Source organism: Apteryx mantelli, chromosome 5 (genome assembly GCF_036417845.1).
Source record: "Apteryx mantelli isolate bAptMan1 chromosome 5, bAptMan1.hap1, whole genome shotgun sequence".
NCBI lineage: Eukaryota > Metazoa > Chordata > Aves > Apterygiformes > Apterygidae > Apteryx > Apteryx mantelli.
Window position 1 is genome coordinate 11743750 of NC_089982.1, and position 17331 is coordinate 11761080.

Sequence of the window (17331 nt, forward strand, 5' to 3'; positions counted from 1 at the left end):
TCAGATAGCAGCTATGTGGGAACACTTTTCACGTGCTGTGCTGTAGTTCATGGGTTCCCTTCACTCAAAAGGATAGGTCATTTACAGGGACCCCATGCCAGAAACATGACACAAACTCTGAGGTTTACCTCCCAGCAGGGATGTAGGAAGCAATAAAAGTTTAATAATAATAGGAATAGCTTGGGACAGAGCCTGAGAAATAATCCTGAATTCTTGTAAGGGCTTTAGACCCTGTTAGGAGCCTGATCCAACTTCTGGCAAAGTTAATAGCCCTTTGGCAATAGGTGCTTATACAAACTGGATCAGGCCCTCCTCCCCAAGGCTCCCATGCCTGTGCAACTTCCCTAATCCTTTTGATTATGATGCCTTGCTCTCCTCACTTGAGTGAGCTCATAGAGCATTTAGTGACACATAATGAGAATCGTTCCATCAGTCTTGACAAAACAAAACCCAAAAGGCCATTCTGGACCTTAGTTGGCCCACAGACAGACTTACCCTGGTCTTTGCCTTTGATCTGGCTCCAAACTCTGTAGCATTTTGATCAAAACACTCACAGAGTCAGCATTCTTCCATTAGGTCAGTCCCAGGAGCCCATCACTCTCCCCACTCAAGTGTCCAGGTTCCCCATAAACAACATGAAATATTCTCACACACCAACAGACAAAGTTTCTTTGCATCAATTTTTCTCCCGTTTGTGACAAAAGGCAATTTGGAAACTGTTTAATGTTTTTATAAGCCTGCAAACACAAAAAAGACAGTCAATTCAAAAGACAGACTTGTCTGAAGTTGGCAGATTCACGGTAAACATACCAACCTGGGCATGAGGACATGAATCAGAGCCAGGGGCACCATGACTTGTTCTGCAGTTTTTCCTCTGAAAGTTTCCACACTTGTTCTTGTTTGGCTAGAGATGAACTTGACTTTATTTTACTCCTCAGTGCCCCAGAAAAACTTAGTGCCTCCATGTTGTTAGGGTTTTAAAAATATCCTTTTTTGCTGTTTGTCTTCCAATACACTACAAGTCGGCCAATGAACTGATCCATTTCAAAGCCCAAACTGGCTTGTTATGCTTGTGCCTTCTTGCAGAGCACTACCTGCACTCGTTCTGCATTTAGGGCTATAGATACAGATGCTATGTGTAATATGGCAAGTCCTTAAAAATGTGGTCTTCCAGAACAAGAATGGCATAGAACAATCACCTGAGTGCTGGTCTCTTGCTGTTTAACTATCGGTTCACAGGGTGCTGAGGGCTGGAGTGTTTCTTATTCCTTCACCCCCCTGTGCTCACTGGGGAAAACAGTAAGTGGGCAATGATGTGCCTAGGATTAAACCATAATGTATTGCTTATGCTTTGTCTCAGTCAAAAGGCCGGTGAAAAGCTGCTTTTACGAGCAAAATGAAGTATAAGCTTGCACTGATTGGCATCCTCTTTGGACTGCAGTAGAAAGATCGAGGACCAAATCAGCTCGGACAGCAGAAATGACCTCTTTCCGGAACCTTCCCCCCCCGGTACTTTATTCAGATTTGGCACGGGGGAAAGGTGTGTTATGTCTGTGGATGAGCAAAGGGACTCATTCTGCAAAATCATCGCTCTGGCGTGCCAAACTCCTGCTGCTAGACTGTGGCAAGGCACAAAGCAGATGCCTGATCCCAGATGACGAGGAAATTTGGCTGATGTGGGCCTTGACTTGCAGAGGAGGACAAGGGAACTGATGCTGTAATTGTTTCAGAAAGTAGAGGGGCAGTTCCTCAACACCCTTCCCTGTTTCTCGGGGCTCAGATTAGGGCCTCACGAAAGACTGCTGATGCCAGCACTGGGGACAGGATCGTCTACCTTTTCTTAAAGCTAGGGAATTGCGTGATGAAAGGGCTTCTATTGTCAGCCACCTCCATTAGGCTGCCAGTTGCTCCCTAGCACAAAAAGACTTCTGTTCACTTCCACAGCACTGAATTAGCAATTGCAGACAAACCGACTGACTGACGTGACCAGAGGCTTGCTGGGACATGACTGCTGTACCAGCAAAGGCTGCAGGAGCTTTGCTGACTGCAGATAGGCTGCCTTATGGGGTAGTGCCAGCTGATCTGTCATTCATCATGATGAGCCCATCTACGGGGAATATCTTGGTTTTCCTTATTAACGAAGATCAACACAGATGAACCCCAAGGTCTGCAGACAACTGAATGATGCCCCTTTCCTGAACATGCATGTAGAAGGCAATTATCTTTGAAAACAGTCGTGCCTCCTTGCTGAGAAGTGCTGACAGCCGTCTGAGTCCAACTGACCCGTCACGCTCATACCAGAGATCAACCCAAGCTGCTAAGTTTCAGTCCAGATCCACAGGGATAGCTGGTCTGAAAGATATGGTTTAAGCCCATCTCTGCTTCCTGGTGCTTTGTGTCACCACTGCTTGCCTGGAACAGGATATCAGTCATCACTATGTAGATTTTAAGTGCACTAGATATGTTTCTCCTTTTCCTTGTAACTGCATCTCAGGTAGGCTCCCCTCTCTGTGTTTCCATCTCACCCATAGAGTTCCTGTCTCCTTTCTAGGTCTACTAAGAACCCTCAGCTTTGGCTCGCTTACTAGATCCTCATTCTTGAGGGAGACATGGCTCCATACTTCAGGTGGACTTGCCAAAACTGCCCTCTTTAATGAGACAGAGGTGGAAATCTGTTAAATGCTGGGAAGCATCTTCCCCCTGTGGAGATATTGTCTGTGACTATTTATCATGCTTAGCAGCCCCAGTGAAAAAATATCTTTGTAAATATTTTAAGTTTACATGACAAGAAAGGGCTTGTGTATGTTCATTCACATGGCAGACCTGGAAATAAACTTCTGGTCTTCCCATTTGCAGCCAGACACTGCCTATATGTGTTTCCACAATTCAGTTACTTTGCTATGAACTTTGAAAAGCATATGATTCCAGGTTTCTTGGACAGTTGAAAGTAGGAAAAGTACAACAGGAACAGACAAGCCCAGCTTATCCAGGACACAGCTTGTTAACATCCTAACCAGTATTCAAGCATAATATTAGTTTTTCACACTTGTAAAAAACACACCAAAAAAAAAAATTAAAACCTCAGTGAAGAATGATTCCTGCTGATAAGAAAATCACTGTGCTTAATTTCATTAATAGAATAGGCTGTGGGATACATTTCAAAGCACAGGGTGAGAAATAAGCTTCCAAATCCCATTAAGAAATAACAGGATTTATGTGCATTCCTCCCATATATTAACTTTCCCCTCTGGAAACGTCTTGTGCTGAGTTGGTGCCATTTTTCAGGCAGGTGCAGTGTTTTGCTGTTCCCACAGACCCCTCCAGATAATCTGCCAGCCTGAAAGCCATTCCCTTTTCTCACTCAAGAATGGGGATTTTCCAATGCATGAATGAATGACAAGTTTGGCTGACAACTGTCATAGCTCCATGTTCTCCTGGGTTTCAGTCACACATTCTGCAGCGATGCTGGGAGCAGTTTTGTGCTGTCCGTATCAGCAGTTAAAATGTTTCTGATGCCAGCCAACAGAGATAGAAGAGATGCCATTTTTCAATAACCCCTATCAACACTGGATCATTTTCTGAACACAAGTTGGCATGTTGGCATGCAGATGTACAACTTAAAATGCTGAAGTCTTTAGGCAGTTGGCTTATATTATCAGTGAGGTCTGTTTTTATTAGCACTATCAGAGGTTTTTCTGCTTTTCAATGAAGGCAACTTTTTGATGTTATGCCAAATGTTTACATTTGTCATTACTTAAAAGTTTTCATGACTTTTAAGGGCATAGATAAATGGAAAATGTTGATTCATGTAAAAATAGAGCTAAAAACTTGAGTTTGCCAAAGAAATGGGAAATGTATCCATTTCAAAATGTGCAAAACGGGAACAGTTTCATGGGGTGGAGGGAGGCCACAAGGATCTCTGGGAACCCCGACAACAATCCTTGTTGCAAGCAGCTGCACGAGAAATGTTTATTCAGAAGAGTTGAAAGAGCATCCAGTCCGCTGTGTGCTGCAGAAAAACTTCTAACACCTATAGGGAAGTGCTGACTTTGTGCTAAAGACCATTAATGACAGCTACTTGAAAGTATTTTTCTTGTTCTTCTGTTCAGCTTGTAATCAGTCCTTATTTTTTCTATAACGGCAATGCCAGCAGGTCACAGTTGAAGACTGGGACCCCATTGTGCTAGCTACTGTTTATGAGTGTAATAAAAAGATCTGCTTCAGGGGGTTCAGAATATATAGATGTGATACGCTCATAAGATGCAAATATAAAAATCAAATACGGCAATGAGTGAATAGTGAAGCAAGGGTGAGTGAGTCTGCAAATGCACCAGCGACTTTACTACCTTGTATAATAATTCTGTTGCTCAGAATTTGTAAGTTTTTGAACGTTGGGTTTAGAGATGCTTATAATTATTATCTGAATATTCCTATCCGTGGAAATTTGCAGTAGCGCTGGGTCCATTTTTTACTTACTTTTTAGTTTTCTTGAAAAATATGCATTATTTAAATGAATGCTTGATTTAGAAAAGTGAATTGGTCCTTAATGTCAGACATTGCATTTTTGTATGTTGATTGATGACCAATCTTGCCAGTGGACTGAGAGAGATCCACGTTTCTCAAATGCAGTCTCACAGAAACTAGGAAATGAGCTGATGGAATTCAGATTAAAGACCTGGCAGTTTTCCAGGAACAAATACATGGCAAGACACATTTCTAGTTTCAAGAGAGAGACTTGAACCGCAGAAAAAAATGTGAAACATTTGGAGAGAAAGAGGTGGGGTTGCAGGGGGAATCTTCGTTTTATGAATGATCCTCCCCTTCTCTTGTCCTGCTTCATTTCATGTTTGAAAAAAAAAAAAAAGCAGTTGCCAGTGTTTGTTGAATAGTGTCAGTGCAGAAGGGATGCAGCCACTGACCTGACTATAAGGCAACAGCAAAAGGTTAGAAGAATTAGTCTTGTACTGCAGACTTGTATTAAGAGTTGTATTGTGGTCTTGTTGGCACAAAGCCTGCAATTAAATAAGTTGTTGGCGCGCTTCCCTAGGTTAAATTACTACCACTGTTCCCCCTGCTTGCAAGTCAATGAATACAACACTTTTGGGGAGGCAAGTTAAAAACATTTTTGTTCTTCTGGGATACTGCACATTGCTGATTTCAAACTAAGAGGTTTCCACAGGCTTTCCAAGTAGCCCTCCGTTGTTGTTCTAGCTGTAGAAACGGCCCATGCAAACTAACGCTGGAATAACCCAGGCTGGGAAGGAGGTGGGTGAGGGGGAAGATGCAACAAAAGACTGATGTAGAAACAAATGCCCTGAGAAGGGTCCTTGCTTTTTCTCATGCCAGGAGCTATGGATGTTTCTAGCATTGGGCTATTGTTGGGGAGGATTAAGTTTCCATCACAGCTTCATCAGGGGCAACTTACCCTTTTTATTAGCCTGGAAAGTCAGCCACGCATGCGGGAGGGGTGGGGGGGTCCTGCCTACCCCTGCCCAGAAGTGCAAAGCAGCCTTTCTTTTTTCAGACCAAGGCCCTCCTCCTGCTCCTGCTTTAAGTCAGTGGCAATTGGCTTTGGTCAACGGGCCCAGGCACCCCTCTTTGCTGTTCGGCTGGGGCTGCTCGGAGCAGTAGACCTACCCAATCCTACTTGCCGGAAAACTTCCTATTTACAAATTATTGACAGTTCCTTCTATTTTGGAAAAAGGAATCCTTACACTTCCTCTCAAGTCGGTCTCTAATTTAGCAACAGAATTTGGCCCACCAAACAGCAGCTTTTACTGAAGGAGGGCTACAGGATAATGTAAATTCATGCTGTTGTTAAAGGTAAATGGCATTTCTATATGAACACACTCTGATACATTTGCATTTGTTGTGCAGATAACAGGACAGTAACTGAGAAGATATTAGTACTACACCTGGCTTCCTCTTTCTTTCCTCTGAGGAAATAAAAGTTTTCTGAAGCTACCACTAGTTTTGGGCAACTCCATTTTTAGGGCCAACCTTTATGATAGCTTCATTTCTCTTGATTTTTAGAAGCCCTTTGCTTAGTTCTCCCTGAGAACCGGGCTCCTACTGAAGTCAATAGTTGAGAAAAAGGAGATCCCTGGGATAAAACTTTCTCATCCAAATGCAAATGAATTTAATACACCTTTTTGAATAGAAATTGAAATTATATCAAAATTAAACTGCAACAGCAGGAGGGAAGGAAGAAGCAGCAGGGCCGACTCAAGGTTTCTCATCCATGCAGGTAAAACTGAATTATGCTTCCCAGGGAGGAGGGATTGGGACTAGGCCAGGCAGGGGCTGTTCCTGCCACTGGAGGGAGGGAAGATGGCAGACAGCAGGGGGAAGTGGCCTAGACAGTCAAGCTTTTTGTAAACGCGTTTAACCATGTCGATTCCTTACGATAGGGCCCAGCATGAGAAGGCCTTCCTTTATGCTCTGGGTCCTTGGCAGCTCTGACCTGCGTTGAAACCCTAAATCGCTGGGAAGCTACTACCTATAGGGCTCAACTGCTGCAGTACCTGGGCTCAATTTTGAGTGGCTGACCCCAAGTGCCGGGCAGAGTGCGGATCAGAAAGGGGCACGATTCCTTCTCGTGGCCTCAGGTGGGCAGATGAGCGTGATAATGTTCCTGGCCTTTTTATTGCTACTTGTGCTGGCCTTGCCTTTCACTAAGGAGTAGATCTAAAAATCGCTTTTACTCTACATGGTAGCATATTCATAACATTTTTTTTCTACAGTGCTTTCAGTAAAGCTAGGGCATCCACCGCAGTCTGACATCCTTTCGTGACCTTCATTTTCTGTGCTGTTAGCTGCCTCCTGCAGCAGGGAGTAGAAGAGTTTGTCATTCCAGCGTGCAGCACCAGAGAAGCATGCAAAATAACCCTCCCTCTTACAACAGGGACAAAACCGTTGGCCTTTTCATAACTTCATGGGGATGTTTTTTCTGTGCTTTCCTTGTTCATGTGCAGCATGACAGTCCTCCCACCCCAGTGGTTAAGATATTCTGGCTGGCCATCATCTTTTTATCTTTGCAGACTGTATTAGTGAAGAAGGTATTTCTCTGTCTTAATTTGGATTTCAACAGGGATAATTACTGGGGAATCGTACCTCCCAGTGAGTCTGAGGACTTAGATTGTCACTCTGTTCTTTCAGTAAAGATTCAAAGCTGAGTATTTTTCTGTTTTGTGACTATTGGTAGCATGTGAAAGAAGAGGTAGGCCTCAGTTTGAGAAACTTTTGCGTGTAACACAATGATTTTCTGAGAGGGGAGGACTGGCTGTTTACAGAAACATGATTACACGGTACCTTAATCTGTGTTTTCCTGAAGACTGCATGTGGGCCTTTTCTCTCAGTGCAACTCATGCTTGCATGCAGCATTTCTCTTAAGCTGTTTTCAATTTCATACGCAGGCGCAAAGAAGGAAAGATGGGGTGTGTGGTTGACACCTGAAAGCTGAGACTTGTTGTGTGACATTGGCCAGGTCAGTCTCTGCCTCCATTGGCTTGGTTTCTATCTAATAATGAGGCTAAAATCTCTTTCTTCTGTTCATGTGTAAATGTCGTGAGCCAAATTCTGCACTGGTGTCATTTGGAACAAGGGCCAGCCTCCCAGCTCAGAGCAGGATGTCGACTGTCTCTGACTGCATCTTCGTGCAGCCCTGACAGCAAAGGGACCCTGATTTTGGCTGCAGTCTTTATAGATTACTGTAGTTTGTTGTAGAATATATCCATGATATATGTCTACCCATGGGCTTTGAAAAGTGCAAAGTGGCTTTGTCATGCTGAAGATTTACTGAAAATCGTTTTCTCATTCTTGTCCTGCTGATCCAATACACAGAGAGTGTTTCAGAAGACTGGTTCCTTACTTTGAGTTCCTTGAATCAAATGTTAATAGCTAAATACATTTAGAGGTTTCCCTGCCCACCAATTTCATATTCTTTTTGTGGCTTATATCAGGGTTTAATAGAGTGATACAAAGTGAGTCACTAGCACTTCAAATAGAGGTTGGAGAGTTAGCAGAAAGGAGCAAGCAGAAACAAAAGTCTGCTTGAGTGACTGCATCTTTACAACACCTTGTGTATCTCGTCAGCTGCTTAAACAAAAGGTTCCTCTGCTGCTCAGAGTTGAGGAGAACCCAGGGTGAACATCTATTGTTCCATACGTTTTATTATTCTCGGGCTGTGATCTTGTCAGCTCTCATTAGCTCAACAGGTTGGACTGTGTCAGTCCTTGGATGGGAGACTTTGAAATGCTACGAGAAATGGCACGAAGGGGCTCAGTCCATGGCCCTACGCCCTCTGAGTCGATACTGAATCACTGACCCATCAGAGATGAGGTGGGGAGGGTGCGATAGTGCTGCTGTATGGGACATGCTGGCTTTCCGTGAGGAGAGATAATAGAAGGCCAGTCAGTGGCATATTTTACTAGAACAGAGGTGTGATCCCCGGAGCCAAATTCCTTCTAGGATAAGTTGCATACCAACTCCAGGGCCATCCTGTTATTTTTATGGTGCTCTAGAGCTGCTAAGGGTGGTTGGTGACTGCTGTGAGATACTTTGGTTGCAGATGGCAGTGCCTGCAATGAAATGAAATGAAATTTATATACATACGGGTGTGTACGTGTGAATCTGAGTGCCAGTGTTGTGAGACTCCCTGCAACTGTGGGATATCATTGGCGATCTTTAATAGCAATACCTAGAAATAGATGCTTCCAAATGATAGAAGTCGATGCGTATCGGGATCAGGTTTGCATGTGACATCTTACCTTTGTACCGTGGTGGCTTCATCTGTTGTTTTCAGACAACACTGGTAATGACTGCCTAAGTAATTATGGAGGAGCACCTGATTACACAGCAGATAAGCTGAAGTAAAAACTTCAGGAACTGGCAGTGGCTATTTGCAAGGCAGGTTTGTTGTGCTGGAGTATGTGTTTAGACTATTTCCAAATACAATGTAATTCAAGGTCAAAAGACATGAATGAATACGTGTTCTATAAGTTGGTGGTCTGCGAGCCAGGTAAGGAAGCCCAAGTAAGGAAGACACCTCTCTGAACATGAGAGATTGCACTTTCCAAACACCACATATATTCCCCCACCCCCCCCCCCCAAAAAAAAAAAGGTAAACAAAAGGAAAATGTGGTTGTCTCATAGCTGCTCAACAGGCGTCTCTGAGATCCTCCTGGCAAGATCAACTGAAGCTGAATTCATCATTGTTTGGCTTGTGTCACCCAGCTGGTCGGGTCAGAGAGCTTCTCTGACCTGAGCCCGCGAGTGATGGACAGGTCTGTAGAGGGCATTATCACAACATAATCAAAAGGAATGAAAGGAAAACCATGTGCCTTTCTTAACTTTTTTTTCCCTGTCCCCCAAATCTTTAGGATAATACATCTTTTTTCTTATCTTACCCTGAATTCATTAATGCTTCTGTTATGTAATAAGGTTCTCACAGCAAAATATAGCCTGTAGAGAAGTAATGGAGCTCTTCCAAAGATCCACAAAGATTCTCTTGAGCTATTAAAGAAGCATTAATCATGGTCAGAAATATTTCCTGCTGGGTTGTAGTGTGCTGTTTGGTTTCCTCCAACCCTCAGGCACTAGTGGAAATTCCAGCTGACGAGGAGGTGGTTTCTCTACTGGTTTAAGTTAGCTAAATGGATTTTGAAGAAGAACAGAGGATCTGTAGGTTCTTAGTGCTATTACTGCTCTTGCCAAAACCAACAGCAGCCAGAGAAAAAGTGCTGGAAACCCAAAGAGCCTGGTGGAAAGTCAGGAGAAGACCAGAGAAAGATACAGATATACAAAACGATAAAGGAATTACAGGCCAACAGAATTCTATGTGTGTTGCTGGATGGGGGGAGAAGGGGGAGACGTGTGTTTGGAGCAGGTGGTGTCCAGAGTTTGGTTGTTCATTTGATTTGCCGTTTTTAGTTACAATATATTGATAATGGTGTGAGGGTTTTCTTTTTTTTAATGCATGTAAAACTTAAAGAATGTGGAACTATGAAATCTTTTTGGTTTGGCATCGTATACAAAGAGACTTGTGGACCCTGAGCCAAAATTATGTCAAGACAGAAACAATGGAAAAATGCTGGGGTTTGTGTTGATCAGAAAAGTTTTGTTTGACCCTTTGCAACAAACACAGGCGAACTTTGAAAGGAAAATAACATTGCAAAACAAAACTGAAATATTCTGTTTTAAAAATGCCAAAGTTAAATGTTTCAACCCTTTTAAAATATCCCTTCTTCCCTGCTGTTCAGGGATCAATATGATTTACTGGATTTAACCTGTATGTGCAAGCAACCTTGTTCTTGCCACTCAAAATCACATTGTAACAAAGTTATTACTTGCTAAATAATGCTGTTCAGCTCTTGTCAAAATCTGACTTTAAAAATAAAACTGTTCTTGAATGTGAAACAATTCAGAGCTCATAAAATCTGTGCAGACTTTCCTCGTTAACTTTATGGTTTGTTTTGACATTTTGTCCTTTAGTGAAAAGAGCTGAAACTTGCTGGGATCCACCTTCGAGACCCTCTTAGAGGTGGAGGGATATACTAAGCCCATAGGAATGCTTAGGTAGCGGTGTAGCATTGTCATGAAGAACTGGATGTGGTAATATCCCTGGATATTATTCCAGTTCCGTTCATATTTCTAGTGCACTTGTGAAGCTTCAGAACACATCTTTTATAAAGGGCATGTAACAATATCCACCAGTTTGGGCTGTTAGTCTTTTTTTGTTATTTGTATTGTGCATAGGAGTAATAATGATGGATTGGAATCACCCTGTGCTGTACAGACCGAGCTGAAAACAGTAATTGCTGAGAGAGGAACTGGAGGAAGTGTGTCTCAGACCAGCAGAGTTTTCAGGCATGTTCAAAAATGCATCAAGAGCTGGAGCAGCACTTCAGCGCCTGCCCAGATTCTCACAGCCAGCCCTACCTCCATGCGCAGCATTGCAGTGAGGCCGTAATGAGCGCTCACGTACTCGCTGGGGAGAAGACACAGGGCCTGTGGCTAATGGCTATGTAAAATTAATAATAGAAAAGGGAGTGGCAGTCAGGAAAAGCAATACTGGCTGACAAATGCAGGCTTGGTTTTGCCGTGTGGCGTTGCTGGTGGTGTTCCAGTGTGAGAGGTGTCAGCAGGAGGATCCCAAAACACAGAGTCATTCAGGACTGCAGAGGACTGCTTCCTGGTTTCATACAAAGAGCTTGCTTTTTTTTCTTTTTTTTTTTTTTCCCTCCTCCTGAGAGCTTCATATTTCTGTTTGCAAGAAATACTGATTCATTTCATCCTTGACTACTGACAGTGTGTCACAATGGATAACAAAAAATGTTTCATGGGCCCCTTGATCACTGTAGCCTATGGAATAATGTGAATCAAACTGGGGTTAGTCATCCGGTCAGGGATACAGGTGAATGAATCCTTTGTTCTTCTTGCACGGGTGAAGTTATATTTATGAGGTACCGCTCTTGTTAAGGAGGACCCAGTTTATAATATATATCAATTATCGTTGATTCTGAAAGGGCAGTTTGGGCTCTGCCAAGTGGCATGTTGTTTGAAAGAAAAGGCGTCTCACATGAGTATTGGCGTTGTGAACAGATGTTATTGGTAAATAATGATATTCATGTGATAAATATTTATTAATTTGCATTTTGAATGTGTATGCTGCATGCTGCTTAAGAGTAGAAGGGCATTCTACACTGGTAGCCATTATCTGCTCTACTTGATGTACACCCTGCAAGGCAGGGACTTGTAATGACCTTTTCAATGAGAAACAGTCAGTGTCACCTTCTCTAAGCCTTAGGCGTGTGCGCAACTGAATACTTTGCTGAGGGGATCTGGCATCTCTGTTTAGAGACTAAGGCAGGAGATAAGTATTTCTTTCTTGTATCAAGTATTTGTGGCTTGTAGTTTTTTCCTTCACGTGCACCCAGGAGGACGTCTGAAAACAGCACTGAGCACCAGCAAAAATGAGTAAATGCATTTTTGGAGACAGTGATGATCACTGATGGAGAGGAGTGTGATGGAGAGTGGGACATACAAAACCGTCCATTACACATCCCCAAAAGGCATTGTCACCTAAATACAGGTTTGATGTGCTGTCTTCGTGCGCTGGGCTTTTTTGGCTGCTTAGCAAGTTGAATAAGGCTGCTGTTATTGTATAACCTCTTTTTCGGATCCAATGTGGTGAATCTAGTCACTCTCTGGGAGTTCCTGTGCTTCTTACTGCCTTGGAGTCTATTGTGAGAAGTTTTAGATGAACCATAGGTGTGGAAAAAAGAGGATTACTTCTGAAAATAATTCCTCCTGTTCCCTCTCTTATTTGGAATTGACAGAGATTTTTTGCCACATTGGGAAATAAACACTAGCAAAAGCCTAAGCTCTTCGTAGCTTAGTGTCACAATACCTAAAGGTGGTCGCTTTTTACCTTTCTGACTCCCAGGAATGCATCCTCAGGGCACATACTGGAACAAAATGTGTGTGTCCTATTCTCTCTCTTTCTTTCTATATCCTGAATAAGGAAGGTAAACATACATTGTCATATACCATCTATCTTTTTATTCCACCTATAAACAGTGTGGCACTGCCAGGGCATGCGAGGGAAAGATCACATAAAGACAAGACTGCGAAACAACCACCCTCTTAATCCATTTCCTTATGTATGAAAGGCATTTTTTGCAGCCCTTCCTTATCCGATACACATCCATGAAATTATTTCTGTACCATAGTCTTCCTAGGCTTTCCTTGGCTGTCTGTAAAACACTGGCCTGATACAAAACCTACCCTATCCCTCTACTGCATTTCCAATAAACCGCACTCTCAAAAATCTACAGGGGAGACTGGGGAGGAAGATATTTCTCTTTCCTTATTATTATTAGTAACTGGAGCTGAGTGAAAATTGTTTTTTTCAGGCCACTGGACTTTAAAAAAATATTTGCAGTTGATCCAGATGTTTTGTTTCAATAACAGTTTCACTCTTGAGGATCCCCCAAAATAATTTCATCATCTATAATAGAATCAAAGGAAATAATTAAGTCTGAATTTAAACTGAAAATTTGAAACTTTCTGTTTTAAAAATACTGAACTTTGGGCTTTTTTTTTTTTTTTAAGAATATTATATCAAAATCAATGTGTATTTGGAAAATGTTCCCACTACTAACATGCCACCAGTGGGACTTAATCTTGTAAGTCACATAAGCATTAGAAGGGCTTACTAGCTTTACAGTCTTTAAAGCACACTAGACAAGAACTGGATTCACAGAAACACTTTGAATCCAGGGAGATTTCCCTGGTCCTTACTTGTAGGACCAAGCACTATCAGAAATGTGACACACTCATTCTGATTCCCTGCTGGCTCACTTACTAATTTTACTTACTTACTAACTTACTGCTCTTACTTACTAATACCTGGCAGCTCCCACCCTGGGTGGGTTTCCACGCAGAGAGGAGGTTGTGGCCCCACGAGTATGCCAGTGAAGAGAAGCAGGGAGAGAAGTACTGTGAGGTTATCCTGGTTTGATGACCACCGCCTTGGGGACCTCCACAGGCAAACAGAAGCTCCTGCTGCCTGTGCTAACACTCAGCTCTAAGCAGGTGGCTGTGAAGAAGCTGGGTAAGGCCAAGAGGGAGACACTGTGCTGAACGTTAGTGCTTAACCTCCGCCCACGCCCCGCTGCCAAAACCTTGTTATTTCAACTATTCCAAAGAACTCCTAAGATTTCTCTCTAAATCTAGGGGTAGCACTGATCCAGGGAAAGGGATTTGAGTAGTTTTAGGCCTTGTCAGTAGAGTGGCTTGTGAGAGTGAAGCAGCTTTTCTTAAAGCCGGTGTATTTATACCAGTCTAGTATTTCTGTGCCAAGGTAAGCTGCTGACTTTGCACTAGATTCACCCATATAGCCTCCGTTTGCAGTGGCGCCGTTTGCGTGTGTTAGAGTAGCACAGACATCCCTAGCCGAACGGACCTGTAGTTCTCCCATGGCTGAGACCGAAGGTGAGACAGCTGAGAACCCAAACTGACACTCGCCAGAAATTTATATTCCTTTGCTGTTCAGGGCTCAGTTTTGCATGGCCCCCACCTAGGTTACCTAGCTCTGTCCCTGGCTGTGCTTGTCACTTCATGTTTGGCAGCTAAATGTGGCTCCTTATCATGACCCTGGCTGAGCATGCCACGGAAATGGAAACTACATGGGTGCTGGATGCTCAACATAACCCTTGAGCAGCCCACAGCCGTGTCAGCCTGAAGGTGTTTCTGCTCAACCTCATTCTCAGATGAGTATTGAGATGGCTGCAGTTCCTGGCCCCCAAGTGCTGCCTGCCTCCCTCCCCAGGGCCTGCCTTGGCCGAGGAGTCATCAAGGTTAACCGAGGACAGCTGCTGTGTACAGGACGCTGGCTTGCTCCCCTGCGGCCTCACGCTTCTCCTCCCTACATGAAACCTGGGAGCAGGTAGCAGGGTATTCCAGAGGGGGATGGGAGCACAAGCCAGACATCTCTGGGATCTGCACGTGTGTGCGCTAATGAGGTCCAGAGGTGATGCCAGCCGGCTATCCCAAAGTGTAATTTGCACGAGTGCACCAAGAATGCACCAGCTATTCAGCGATAATAAGTTTTTATAACCACACGTTTCTGCCCATGTCAAATTTTATACCCATTCAGCTGCTAAAATCCATGGAATTTGACACTGGGGAAACAATCATGTTTGAGAAGAGCTCATACAAAGGGGAACTCACATTGCTTCCCTGCTAGAGCTTGAGCAGCTGATTGGCTTTTCTAACACAATAGCACACATTTATTCCTAAAGCAAGATTAAAATTTAGAAGAAGAAAGATTAGTTGGCAAGATTAAAATAGAAAACATTCTTAGAGAGTTGCAGTGACCATAGAGAAATATCTGCTCCCCACAACTGTAGAGGCAAAACCAGATTTTTCTTTCACAGTTTTGGCTGGTGGAATTCTACAAATGCACAAATGGGAGCCTCGTCTGTCCTCACCTCAGAAATCCCGTTATTTTGTCTAACGCTACTAATGTGGGCAAAGTAAAACGTGCTTGAGGGTATGGATAAGATGAGCAAACAGAAAAGAACGATGTTCCTAGAGGCCTTGGTATCCAAATACTAAAAAATAGCGGAAAATGCTGATGTGCCCAAGGGGGATTCACACCGAAGTGGGAGTGGAATGTGACGACTTCTCCATTAGAAACATCCGCTGTAAGCTAGAATATTCCTGCTGTAGAAAACGGCTGGTGAGAGAGCCTCAGTGCTGTGAAGGAGGGACAAGGGAGAGAAATGGGGCTTGAGAATGAAGAGAGACTAGGGATCAGGATGGTGTGAAAACAGAGAAGAAAACAAGAAACAAAAGTGCTCAGACTTCCTCTTCACAGGGTAACTTTTAATTTATTTGGCTAAAATTCATATACCCAAGACCTAAGCTTTTCCCTGCTCAGGCAAGGTGAACAGGCAGTGTCAGGTCTCAGCAGGCGTAAATCAGCATCGTTTTATTGAGGTCAGGAGGCTCACCCTCATGTACATCACTGGTCACCTCTTCCTGCTGTTTAACGCTGTCTTCCAGTACTATCTATTCCTTAGTTTAAACAAAAATGCTGCTGGAATTAAGTATCCCCCTCTCTCTGGGAAGGTCACCATTGCACTAGGAACAAGGTGTCGTACTTCTCAAAGAGAAAAAAAGCTCTTAGACGAACCCTTTTTTGTGTGTGTTGCCTTCCTGAACAAAGTATTAAGTACAGGAGATGAATGCACTAAAATTTCATTTCCCACACTGCTAGTCTGATATCAGTTTACCACAATAACCACTCTCTGGAAAAATAAACATTAGCTGAGAAGAAGACAAACTGCAAAATACAAAGAGATGAAATATTAAGGAAATGGTGAGAAGTCACTTGAGCTTGTATAGTAGCACTTAACTTTCTCACCCCAAAGGCTCAAGTGAGGTCGACAGAGTTACTGAAACTCATTAACCATGAATCTATTGTTCACTTTAAGCTTTTTCTACATGGTGATCGATACTTCAAAAACTGCGTGGGAACTGAAGGGAGATTAGGAACAAATAAAAGTGAAACCAGATTGCAGGCCTGATCCTTTCTCCACTGTGCCTTTGTGCTCTGCTGGAGGACCAAGGAGCTTGTGCTCAAAATCTGATTCCATCTCTGGTCTTTGCTCTCCTCGTCCTTTGTCTCACTTGTGTTTCAGCCTGGAAGAAACTCTAGCAAGCTGTTGAGGGTAAAACAAACTTTCATACTCTTCCCTGAAAAACTTTGTCTTTCACAATGGTAATGTACAGTGCCTGCTGCACTAAGGAGTATAAATTTGCAGCTTGGGTTTTTCAATAAGCTTGGGCGTATATACAGTCATTTTTCTGATCCAAAGCAATGCTGTACCCTCCGATATTACAACACCAGAGCAACCTGCTATGGGAAAGCCTGCAGTTTTCAGTCTGAGAATTCAGATCAGCAACACGTGTATTACCAGTTCAGGACAGAAGCTCTCTGTAGGAAAATGCTCATGCTTGAACTCAGTCCACTGACACATGGTGATGCATGATGACAGCAGTGGTTTTCAGCTGTAGCAGGTAGCAAGGTAATATTGGTAATAGTTGCAGATGATGCATGTTGAGACTTAAATGGACACAGAAGGCTTTTTAAACTGTTTCTTATGAGCATGGTGTAGTTGTCCAGTCCCATGTAGCTTTAACGTACTAGCACGGTAGCAGTCCAAACAAGGCTGAAGAACAGCAATAATATTTTGATAGAGCGTGAAAGGCAACTGTAGCGGTAGCCCTTCCTCCCCATGTGAGGTAGCAGTGCCCTGTCTGGCTGTGAGCCTCTTGCCACCACCTCCGCAGCTCCCTCCAGCCACAGTGGGGCTCTTCACACTCCCACGGGCTGGATCTTTGCAGATCTCTCGAAAGGTAGCTTTTCTCTTGTGCTGAGTCAAATATTTGCATAACCCTGGGTATGTTAAGTCCTTACTCTAACCTGATCACCTCCACTACATGCAGATTGCCAGGTTTTGCTTAAGAAAGACATTATAGATGACCTTACCTTCCCGTCCTCTGCCCTTAATTCTCTTTTCAAACATTCAAGTCTTTCGCTGATTATTGTTCCCCCTTGTGCAACAAGGGCTTTAAAACTAGGATTGCTGAGTGCATCTGAGAAGGGCATGATGAACACTGAGGGTGGAAATCTGCTCTTGAAATTGTCCTGTGGTAAACCTGGAAAGAGTCAATGAAATGACATTAGTATTTCTTCTGCTCTGCACTGACGCAACTGAAGCAGAATTTGGTTCAAGCTATTTGCGTGTGAAATGGAAGACC